This window comes from Oncorhynchus clarkii, chromosome 26 (assembly GCF_045791955.1).
Source record: "Oncorhynchus clarkii lewisi isolate Uvic-CL-2024 chromosome 26, UVic_Ocla_1.0, whole genome shotgun sequence".
Classification (NCBI taxonomy): Eukaryota; Metazoa; Chordata; class Actinopteri; order Salmoniformes; family Salmonidae; genus Oncorhynchus; species Oncorhynchus clarkii.
In genome coordinates, this window is record NC_092172.1 from 50,717,377 (window position 1) to 50,730,553 (window position 13,177).

Sequence of the window (13,177 nt, forward strand, 5' to 3'; positions counted from 1 at the left end):
TATTCTCCTACATTCATTTCACATTTCCACAAACTTCTAAGTGTTTCCTTTCAAATGGTACCAAGAATATGCATATCCTTACTTCAGGTCCTGAGCTACAGGAAGTTAGATTTGGGTACGTCATTTTAGGCGAGAATTTTTAAAAAGGGTCCGAAACCATTTGCACCTATGACGCAATGTGTTATTTTCAACAGAGCTGTGCAATGTTGTCAGCTTGGGCCATTAGTTTACCTTCAGTCTAGAACAGATTAATATATACTTGGATACGTCCAGTAATTATTTGTTGCAATAATTGTCATTCCTAGTTTGCTGTGTCATCCAATGCAGTAAGGGGGTGCTGTGCTTGTAACTCAGAGCTATCCAGTCTAGTCAGAATCAAACACTCCTCTATTCTCCTCTCCTCTCCTTTTCTCTCCTCTCATACTCCCTCTTTTTCTCTCCTCATTGGCACCAACCTGAAACTATGCCATTATTTCTTCCAGCCCCCCCTCCCACTCTCCCCCACCTCCCTTGCTCTCTCTCCTCCCCTCTCTCCCACCCCCCCTTGCTCTCTCTCTCTCCTCCCCTCTCTCTCACCCTCTCCCCCTTGCTCTCTGTCTCTCCTCCCCTCTCTCCCACCCTCCCCCTTGCTCTCTGTCTCTCCCCTCCCCTCTCTCCCCCCTTGCTCTCTCTCTCCTCCCCTCTCTCCCACCCTCCCCCTTGCTCTCTGTCTCTCCCCTCCCCTCTCTCTCAGCCTCTCCCCCTTGCTCTCTGTCTCTCCCCTCTCTATCTCTCTCCTCTCTCTCACCCTCTCCCCCCTTGCTCTCTGTCTCTCACCCTCTCCCCCCTTGCTCTCTGTCTCCCCCCCTCTCTCCCACCCTCCCCCCTTGCTCTCTGTCTCTCCCCCCCCTCTCTCTCTCCCCCCCTCTCTCTCACCCTCTTCCCCCTTGCTCTCTGTCTTCCCCCCCTCTCTCTCACCCTCTCTGTCTCTCCCTCCTCTCTCTCTCCTCCCCTCTCTCCCTCGCCCCCCTCTCTCTCTCTCCTCCCCTCTCTGTCTCTCCCCCCTTTGCTCTCTCCCTCTCCCCCCCCTTGCTCTCTCCCCCCCCTCTGTCTCTCCCCCTTGCTCTCTCCCCCCCCCCCCTTGCTCTCTCCCTCTCCCCCCTCTCTCTGCACACATCTGTACCAGTCATAAGTGCTGTCCAGGGATGATGTAGTGCAGTGTGATGTCATCCAGTCAGATATTAGTAATTCTCTCTGGCTGTAATTAGGCTCTGGGATCTGACCTACCAGGTGATGGTCTGCCATGTTAGAAACACATCCTAGTGGTTTATGCTGCCTTGGAGACTTCCTCTCTGTGGGCCTTTTGGTCAAACGTGGTAGGAAACAGGAGGCCATCTAGGGCACTGCTTCTGCCTGCCTGCCAGCCATCCAGCCAGCCAGCCAGTCAGTCAGTCAGTGAGTGGGGGTTGGGTCCTGAGGACCATGCCTCAGGACTACCGGGCATGATGACTCCTTGCTGTCCCCAGTCCACCTGGCCATGCTGCTGCTCCAGTTTCAACTGTTCTGCCTGTGATTATTATTATTTGACCATGCTGGTCATCTATGAACATTTGAACATCTTGGCCATGTTCTGTTATGATCTCCAAGGCTATATACGAAGGGCTATAAACGAAGGGCTAGAAAACCAGTTGTATAAACCTTAGAGAATTAGAGAAGGGTAAAGATAATTTAGAGATAAAGATCATTTAGAAAACCAGCCGTATAAACCTTAGAGAATTAGAGAAGAACTTGAGTAAAGACCATTAGCTCTGTTTTACTCATTGTCTTTGTGAAGGGAAAAATACATGGTACTTTGGGAGTGGCTCTTTTTATGTTAAAAGTGTAGATGTCCATATAGTTTGATGTAGTAGTCTTGTCCATACACATGTAATAACACATTAGGCTGATTCATCATTACTCATAGAACGTGTTTCATTGGTTGTTGATGTAATCACGCTGACCTGGGTGATTGAAAGGCTATTCATGGCTCACATCAACACCGTTATCCCAGGAAACCTTAGACCCCACTCCAATTCGCATACCGCCCCAACAGATCCACAGATGACGCCTTCTCTATTGCACTCCACACTGCCCTTTCCCACCTGGACAAAAGAAAACACCTACGTGAGAATGCTGTTCATTGTCTATAGCTCGGAGTTCAACACCATAGTGCCCTCAAAGCTCATCAATAAGCTAAGGACCCTGGGACTAAACACCTCCCTCTGCAGCTGGATTCTGGACTTCCTGACTGGCCGCCCCCCCAGGTGGTGAGGGTAGGTAACAACACATCTGCCTCGCAGATCCTCAACACGAGGGCCCCTCAGGGGTGTGTGCTCAGTCCCCTCTTGTACTCCCTGTTCAACCATGACTGCATGGCCAAATACGACTCCAACACCCTCATTAAATTTGCTGACGACACAACTGTGGTAGGCCTGATCATAGACAACACCGGTTAGTTGAGGTAGTATGTACATGTAGGTAGAGTTATTAAAGTGACTATGCATAGATGATATCAACAGAGAGTAGCAGTGGTGTGGAGAGGGGGGGGGGGGGGGGGTGGCAATGCAAATAGTCTGGGTAGCCATTTGACTAGATGTTCAGGAGTTTTATGGCTTGGGGGGGGGGTAGAAGCTGTTCAGAAGCCTCTTGGACCCTGACCTGGTGCTCCGGTACCGCTTTCCGTGCCGAAGCAGAGAGAACAGTCTATGACTCGGGTGGCTGGAGTCTTTGACAATTTTTAGGGCCTTTCCTCTGTTCTTGTTCTCATAAAAGCCCCTGTGTGTTTGTGGCGATGCAGCGAGCTGCTTTAATGAGCAGTCTGTCCTGCTCTTCACATTACAACCTGATGACCTTCCTCTCTTCTGGTTACGTTCCCTTCGGTCGGTTGAGGAACGCTCATCATGGCTCATTATTAGCTCATTCTGGCCCCGCGATGGAGAGATGAGAGGAAAGCAGGAAGAGGATCGAGGGAAGAAGAGGAAACAGATGTCCAACCTCCACACTTCTGTGATGAACAAAAGCTCTGGAGCAGAGATCTCCATAACCTCTAAACAACCCCTCGAATTACTACTACTGCTGGCCCCCTACAGCCACCTAGCTGGACACTACTATTACTACTACTGCTGGCCCCCTACAGCCACCTAGCTGGACACTACTATTACTACTACTGCTGGCCCCCTACAGCCACCTAGCTGGACACTACTATTACTACTGCTGGCCCCCTACAGCCACCTAGCTGGACACTACTATTACTACTGCTGGCCCCCTACAGCCACCTAGCTGGACACTACTATTACTACTGCTGCTGGCCCCCTACAGCCACCTAGCTGGACACTACTATTACTACTGCTGGCCCCCTACAGCCACCTAGCTGGACACTACTATTACTACTGCTGCTGGCCCCCTACAGCCACCTAGCTGGACACTACTATTACTACTGCTGCTGGCCCCCTACAGCCACCTAGCTGGACACTACTATTACTACTGCTGGCCCCCTACAGCCACCTAGCTGGACACTACTATTACTACTGCTGCTGGCCCACTACAGCCACCTAGCTGGACACTACTATTACTACTGCTGGCCCCCTACAGCCACCTAGCTGGACACTACTATTACTACTGCTGGCCCCCTACAGCCACCTAGCTGGACACTACTATTACTACTGCTGCTGGCCCCCTACAGCCACCTAGCTGGACACTACTATTACTACTGCTGGCCCCCTACAGCCACCTAGCTGGACACTACTATTACTACTGCTGCTGGCCCACTACAGCCACCTAGCTGGACACTACTATTACTACTGCTGCTGGCCCCCTACAGCCACCTAGCTGGACACTACTACTGCTGCTGGCCCCCTACAGCCACCTAGCTGGACACTACTATTACTACTGCTGCTGGCCCCCTACAGCCACCTAGCTGGACACTACTATTACTACTGCTGCTGGCCCCCTACAGCCACCTAGCTGGACACTACTATTACTACTACTGCTGGCCCCCTACAGCCACCTAGCTGGACACTACTATTACTACTGCTGCTGGCCCCCTACAGCCACCTAGCTGGACACTACTATTACTACTGCTGCTGGCCCCCTACAGCCACCTAGCTGGACACTACTATTACTACTGCTGCTGGCCCCCTACAGCCACCTAGCTGGACACTACTATTACTACTGCTGCTGGCCCCCTACAGCCACCTAGCTGGACACTACTACTACTGCTGCTGGCCCCCTACAGCCACCTAGCTGGACACTACTATTACTACTGCTGCTGGCCCCCTACAGCCACCTAGCTGGACACTACTATTACTACTGCTGCTGGCTCCCTACAGCCACCTAGCTGGACACTACTATTACTGCTGCTGGCCCCCTACAGCCACGTAGCTGGACACTACTATTACTACTGCTGCTGGCCCCCTACAGCCACCTAGCTGGACACTACTATTACTACTGCTGCTGGCCCCCTACAGCCACCTAGCTGGACACTACTATTACTACTGCTGCTGGCCCACTACAGCCACCTAGCTGGACACTACTATTACTACTGCTGGCCCCCTACAGCCACCTAGCTGGACACTACTACTACTGCTGCTGGCCCCCTACAGCCACCTAGCTGGACACTACTATTACTACTGCTGGCCCCCTACAGCCACCTAGCTGGACACTACTACTACTACTGCTGGCCCCCTACAGCCATCTAGCTGGACACTACTATTACTACTGCTGGCCCCCTACAGCCACCTAGCTGGACACTACTATTACTACTGCTGCTGGCCCCCTACAGCCACCTAGCTGGACACTACTATTACTACTGCTGCTGGCCCCCTACAGCCACCTAGCTGGACACTACTATTACTACTGCTGCTGGCCCCCTACAGCCACCTAGCTGGACACTACTATTACTACTGCTGCTGGCCCCCTACAGCCACCTAGCTGGACACTACTACTACTGCTGCTGGCCCCCTACAGCCACCTAGCTGGACACTACTACTACTGCTGCTGGCCCCCTACAGCCACCTAGCTGGACACTACTATTACTACTGCTGGCCCCCTACAGCCACCTAGCTGGACACTACTATTACTACTGCTGGCCCCCTACAGCCACCTAGCTGGACACTACTATTACTACTGCTGCTGGCCCCCTACAGCCACCTAGCTGGACACTACTATTACTACTGCTGGCCCCCTACAGCCACCTAGCTGGACACTACTATTACTACTGCTGCTGGCCCACTACAGCCACCTAGCTGGACACTACTATTACTACTGCTGGCCCCCTACAGCCACCTAGCTGGACACTACTACTGCTGCTGGCCCCCTACAGCCACCTAGCTGGACACTACTATTACTACTGCTGCTGGCCCCCTACAGCCACCTAGCTGGACACTACTATTACTACTGCTGCTGGCCCCCTACAGCCACCTAGCTGGACACTACTATTACTACTACTGCTGGCCCCCTACAGCCACCTAGCTGGACACTACTATTACTACTGCTGCTGGCCCCCTACAGCCACCTAGCTGGACACTACTATTACTACTGCTGCTGGCCCCCTACAGCCACCTAGCTGGACACTACTATTACTACTGCTGCTGGCCCCCTACAGCCACCTAGCTGGACACTACTACTACTGCTGCTGGCCCCCTACAGCCACCTAGCTGGACACTACTACTACTGCTGCTGGCCCCCTACAGCCACCTAGCTGGACACTACTATTACTACTGCTGGCCCCCTACAGCCACCTAGCTGGACACTACTATTACTACTGCTGGCCCCCTACAGCCACCTAGCTGGACACTACTATTACTACTGCTGCTGGCCCCCTACAGCCACCATTACTACTGCTGGCCCCCTACAGCCACCTAGCTGGACACTACTATTACTACTGCTGCTGGCCCACTACAGCCACCTAGCTGGACACTACTATTACTACTGCTGGCCCCCTACAGCCACCTAGCTGGACACTACTACTGCTGCTGGCCCCCTACAGCCACCTAGCTGGACACTACTATTACTACTGCTGGCCCCCTACAGCCACCTAGCTGGACACTACTATTACTACTGCTGCTGGCCCCCTACAGCCACCTAGCTGGACACTACTATTACTACTGCTGGCCCCCTACAGCCACCTAGCTGGACACTACTATTACTACTGCTGCTGGCCCACTACAGCCACCTAGCTGGACACTACTATTACTACTGCTGCTGGCCCCCTACAGCCACCTAGCTGGACACTACTACTGCTGCTGGCCCCTTACAGCCACCTAGCTGGACACTACTATTACTACTGCTGCTGGCCCCCTACAGCCACCTAGCTGGACACTACTATTACTACTGCTGCTGGCCCCCTACAGCCACCTAGCTGGACACTACTATTACTACTACTGCTGGCCCCCTACAGCCACCTAGCTGGACACTACTATTACTACTGCTGCTGGCCCCCTACAGCCACCTAGCTGGACACTACTATTACTACTGCTGCTGGCCCCCTACAGCCACCTAGCTGGACACTACTATTACTACTGCTGCTGGCCCCCTACAGCCACCTAGCTGGACACTACAATTACTACTGCTGCTGTCCCCCTACAGCCACCTAGCTGGACACTACTACTACTGCTGCTGGCCCCCTACAGCCACCTAGCTGGACACTACTATTACTACTGCTGCTGGCCCCCTACAGCCACCTAGCTGGACACTACTATTACTACTGCTGCTGGCTCCCTACAGCCACCTAGCTGGACACTACTATTACTGCTGCTGGCCCCCTACAGCCACCTAGCTGGACACTACTATTACTACTGCTGCTGGCCCCCTACAGCCACCTAGCTGGACACTACTATTACTACTGCTGCTGGCCCCCTACAGCCACCTAGCTGGACACTACTATTACTACTGCTGCTGGACACTACTATTACTACTGCTGGCCCCCTACAGCCACCTAGCTGGACACTACTACTACTGCTGCTGGCCCCCTACAGCCACCTAGCTGGACACTACTATTACTACTGCTGGCCCCCTACAGCCACCTAGCTGGACACTACTACTACTACTGCTGGCCCCCTACAGCCACCTAGCTGGACACTACTATTACTACTGCTGGCCCCCTACAGCCACCTAGCTGGACACTACTATTACTACTGCTGGCCCCCTACAGCCACCTAGCTGGACACTACTATTACTACTGCTGCTGGCCCCCTACAGCCACCTAGCTGGACACTACTACTACTGCTGCTGGCCCCCTACAGCCACCTAGCTGGACACTACTACTACTGCTGCTGCTGGCCCACTACAGCCACCTAGGTGGATACTGGTAAAAACTATTAGTAAACCATCACAGGGTCAATGACACCACAACGACTACTACTGGTACTACTACTACTACTACTACTGCTGGTACTACTACTACTACTACTACTATTGGTACTACTACTACCACTACTACTACTACTTCTACTGGTACTACTACTTCTACTACTACTATTGGTACTACTACTACCACTACTACTACTACTACTGGTACTACTACCGCTACTGCTACTCCTACTGCTACTACTGGTACTACTACTGGTACTACTACTGGTACTACTACCACCACTACTCCTACCACCACCAATACTACTACCACTACTACTACTACCACCACCACCACCACCACCAATACTACTACCACTACTACTACTACCACCAATACTACTACTACCACCACTACTACTACCACTACCACTATTGGTACTACTACCACCACTACTACTACCACCACCAATACTACTAACACTACTACCACCACTACTACTACCACTACCACTATTGGTACTACTACCACCACCAATACTACTACCACTACTACTACTACTACTACTACTACCACCACTACTACTACCACTACCACTATTGGTACTACTACCACCACCAATACTACTACCACCACTGTCTGTACTATTACAACCATTACAGACTTGTCATTCAATACATTATTTGAAAGGTCACTAATGACCAAGTTTCATCAATACCTTTGAATGAATGTGTAAAGATGCCAATTCCTTTGAATGAATGTGTAAACGGAGGGAAGAGGGGGGTGGAGGATGGATGGATGAACGGAGGGAAGAGGGGAGTGGAGGATGGAGGGATGAATGGAGGGAAGAGGGGAGTGGAGGATGGAGGGATGAACGGAGGGAAGAGGGGAGTGGAGGATGGAGGGATGAATGGAGGGAAGAGGGGGGTGGAGGATGGAGGGTTGAACGGAGGGAAGAGGGGAGTGGAGGATGGAGGGATGAACGGAGGGAAGAGGGGGGTGGAGGATGGAGGGATGAACGGAGGGAAGAGGGGAGTGGAGGATGGAGGGATGAATGGAGGGAAGAGGGGAGTGGAGGATGGAGGGATGAACTGAGGGAAGAGGGGAATGGAGGATGGAGGGATGAACGGAGGGAAGAGGGGGGTGGAGGAAGAAAAAGGAGGAGAGGTCTACAGGTCAGTAAATGCCATCAGAAACAGCAGCGTAACTGTGTATTTCAGTCTCGTGTGGTGCTCCACGCCGTTACCGTGACAACTGCAACAAACAAACTGGTAGGCCGACTGACCAGCCCACTACTGCCGAGAAAGACAGACAAATTATGTTTCTATGGAAACCAGCAATAGCAAATAGAAAGAAGAAGAAGAGAGAAAACGCCAGGCCCCCCGGGGGCGGCGCAACGATAAGCACAACAATCTGTCTGGAGCACATTCCTTCTGTGAAGATAAAAGGCTGGGTGCTCGGGCACGTGGTACCGCCTAGTGAGTACGGCTTGCATCCCAAATGGCACCCTGTTACCTACTTCTGACCAGGGGCCCTATCAAACGTGTGTGTGTGTGTGTGTGTGTGTGTGATGTGATGCTCTGAGGGCAGGAAGCATGTTTGACCAGCTGAACGGAGGACTGTTAGCACACCTGTGCTGCTAATATACCTTCAACGGAGGAACAAACTCAGCATTTGAAATAGAAATGGAATCCCTGATAGATGGAATCCCCGATAAATGGAATCCCCGATAAATGGAATCCCTGATAAATGGAATCCCCGATAAATGGAATCCCCGATAAATGGAATCCCTGATAAATGGAATCCCTAATAAATGGAATCCCTGATAAATGGAATCCCCGATAGATGGAATCCCCGATAAATGGAATCCCCGATAGATGGAATCCCCGATAAATGGAATCCCCGATAGATGGAATCCCCGATAAATGGAATCCCCGATAGATGGAATCCCGGATAAATGGAATCCCCGATAAATGGAATCCCCGATAAATGGAATCCCCGATAAATGGAATCCCAGATAAATGGAATCCCTGATAAATGGAATCCCTGATAAATGGAATCCCTGATAAATGGAATCCCTAATAAATGGAATCCCTGATAGATGGAATCCCTGATAGATGGAATCCCTGATAAATGGAATCCCTGATAGATGGAATCCCTGATAAATGGAATCCCTAATAAATGGAATCCCTGATAAATGGAATCCCTAATAAATGGATTCCCTGATAGATGGAATCCCTGATAAATGGAATCCCTGATAAATGGAATCCCTGATAGATGGAATCCCTGAGAAATGGAATCCCTGATAAATGGAATCCCTAATAAATGGAATCCCTGATAGATGGAATCCCTGAGAAATGGAATCCCTGATAAATGGAATCCCTAATAAATGGAATCCCTGATAGATGGAATCCCTGATAGATGGAATCCCTGATAGATGGAATCCCTGATAGATGGAATCCCTAATAAATGGAATCCCTGATAGATGGAATCCCTGATAAATGGAATCCCTGATAGATGGAATCCCTGATAAATGGAATCCCTGATAGATGGAATCCCTGATAGATGGAATCCCTGATAAATGGAATCCCTGATAGATGGAATCCCTGATAGATGGAATCCCTGATAGATGGAATCCCTGATAGATGGAATCCCTGATAGATGGAATCCCTGATAGATGGAATCCCTGATAAATGGAATCCCTAATAAATGGAATCCCTGATAGATGGAATCCCTGATAGATGGAATCCCTAATAAATGGAATCCCTGATAGATGGAATCCCTGATAGATGGAATCCCTGATAGATGGAATCCCTAATAAATGGAATCCCTGATAGATGGAATCCCTGATAGATGGAATCCCTGATAGATGGAATCCCTGATAAATGTGTATTGACAAAACTGTTGGTTGGAGACATATTAAACACATTGTTGAATCATGCATGAATACCGTACCAGTCTGCCCTCCGTTCATCATGTCCCAAAATTCGCCCTATTTCCTATATAGTGCACTACTTTAGGGAGTAGGGTGCTGCACTACATAGGGAATAGGGTGCCATTTGGGATCATGCATGAACATGATCAGTAAAGGACTACAAACAGCCCAGTCATGCTGGAAGGTGGCAGTGGGCAGGATACTTAGCAACAGCACACAACACATTTCAACATCACACTGTCCTACGCTGACACCATCGACCACACACATCCTCTGATTCCTCCGCCCAACCACACACAACTCTACCACCCAGACAGGATCATTATGTTACAACTCTACCACGCAGACAGGATCATTAAGTTACAACTCTACCACCCAGACAGGATCATTATATCACAACTCTACCACCCAGACAGGATCATTATATTACAACTCTACCACCCAGACAGGATCATTATGTTACAACTCTACCACCCAGACAGGATCATTATATTACAACTCTACCACCCAGACAGGATCATTATATTACAACTCTACCACCCAGACAGGATCATTATATTACAACTCTACCACCCAGACAGGATCATTATATTACAACTCTACCACCCAGACAGGATCATTATATTACAACTCTACCACCCAGACAGGATCATTATATTACAACTCTACCACCCAGACAGGATCATTATATTACAACTCTACCACCCAGACAGGATCATTATATTACAACTCTACCACCCAGACAGGATCATTATATTACAACTCTACCACCCAGACAGGATCATTATATTACAACTCTACCACCCAGACAGGATCATTATATTACAACTCTACCACCCAGACAGGATCATTATATTACAACTCTACCACCCAGACAGGATCAGACAGACAGACAGACAGACAGAGAAAGACAGACAGACAGAGACAGACAGAGAAATCCTGACAACTACAGTAGTGTACACTACTTCCAGAGAGAAATCCTGACAACTACAGTAGTGTACACTACTTCCAGAGAGAAATCATGACAACTACAGTAGTGTACACTACTTCCAGAGAGAAATCCTGACAACTACAGTAGTGTACACTACTTCCAGAGAGAAATCCTGACAACTACAGTAGTGTACACTACTTCCAGAGAGAAATCCTGACAACTACAGTAGTGTACACTACTTCCAGAGAGAAATTCTGACAACTACAGTAGTGTACACTACTTCCAGAGAGAAATCCTGACAACTACAGTAGTGTACACTACTTCCAGAGAGAATGTTGCCTTTCAGAACTTCTCTGAAGAAAAGGCCAGTTGCCGAGGCGACGTTCCTTCCAGTAGCCACATTAAAGCAGTAGATTACAGGAGAATAGAATGAGGAGTGACTCTTGTCTGTGTCCCAAAACGGATAAACATATTCCCTACATAGTGCACTACTTTCGTACGGGCCCTGCTCATATGGAGAGACGTTTGGGATGCACATCCCTCCCTCTCCTGTCGACACATTCGACCACATGCTTCTCCTCGGTCGGGGTCGGGCCTTGATTGACACTGTTATGATGTCGTAGTGTTCTGTTGCCGAGGTAACCCCCTCGGCTTCCCGCTGGGCGGGGGGTGGGGCAGGGTGACTGTGCAGCAGGAGCCAGCAACCAGTTACCCCAACACAACAATATACACGCTGTAAATAGATAGCACAGCAACGAGCAGGAAGGAAGAGAGAGAGAGGGAGGGAGAAAGTGAGAAGGGAGGAGGGTAGTGTGAACGGCCCAGTACATCACTGGGGTCAAGCTTCCTGCCGTCCAGGACCTAAAAATTGTCAAAGACTCCAGCCACCCTAGTCATAGACTGTTCTCTCTGCTTCGGCACAGCAAGCGGTACCGGAGAACCAAGTCAGGGTCCAAGAGGCTTCTGAACAGCTTCTACCCCCCAAGCCATAAGACTCCTGAACATTTAGTCAAATGGCTACCCAGACTATTTACATTGCCACCCCCCCCCCCCCTCTCCACACCACTGCTACTCTCTGTTGATATCAACTATGCATAGTCACTTTAATAACTCTAACAACAACTCTACCTACATGTACATATTATCTCAATTACTGGTGCCCCCCTGTGTACAGTCTCTCTATTGTTATTTTACTGACTCTGTACCGGTGCCCCCCTGTGTACAGTCTCCACATCGACTCTGTACCGGTACCCCCTGTATATAGCCTCCACATTGACTCTGTACCGTAACACCCTGTATATAGCCTCCACATTGACTCTGTACCGGTGCCCCCCTGTGTACAGTCTCCACATCGACTCTGTACCGGTACCCCCCCTGTGTACAGTCTCTCTATTGTTATTTTACTGACTCTGTACCGGTGCCCCCGTGTGTACAGTCTCCACATCAACTCTGTACCGGTACCCCCCCTGTGTACAGTCTCTCTATTGTTATTTTACTGACTCTGTACCGGTGCCCCCCTGTGTACAGTCTCCACATCGACTCTGTACCGGTACCCCCCCTGTGTATAGCCTCCACATTGACTCTGTACCGGTACCCCCTGTATATAGCCTCCACATCGACTCTGTACCGGTACCCCCCCTGTGTATAGCCTCCACATTGACTCTGTACCGGTACCCCCTGTATATAGCCTCCACATCGACTCTGTACCGGTACCCCCCCTGTGTATAGCCTCCACATTGACTCTGTACCGGTACCCCCCCTGTGTATAGCCTCCACATTGACTCTGTACCGGTACCCCCTGTATATAGCCTCCACATCGACTCTGTACCGGTACCCCCCCTGTGTATAGCCTCCACATTGACTCTGTACCGGTACCCCCCCTGTGTATAGCCTCCACATTGACTCTGTACCGGTACCCCCCCTGTGTATAGCCTCCACATTGACTCTGTACCGGTACCCCCCCTGTGTATAGCCTCCACATTGACTCTGTACCGGTACCCCCTGT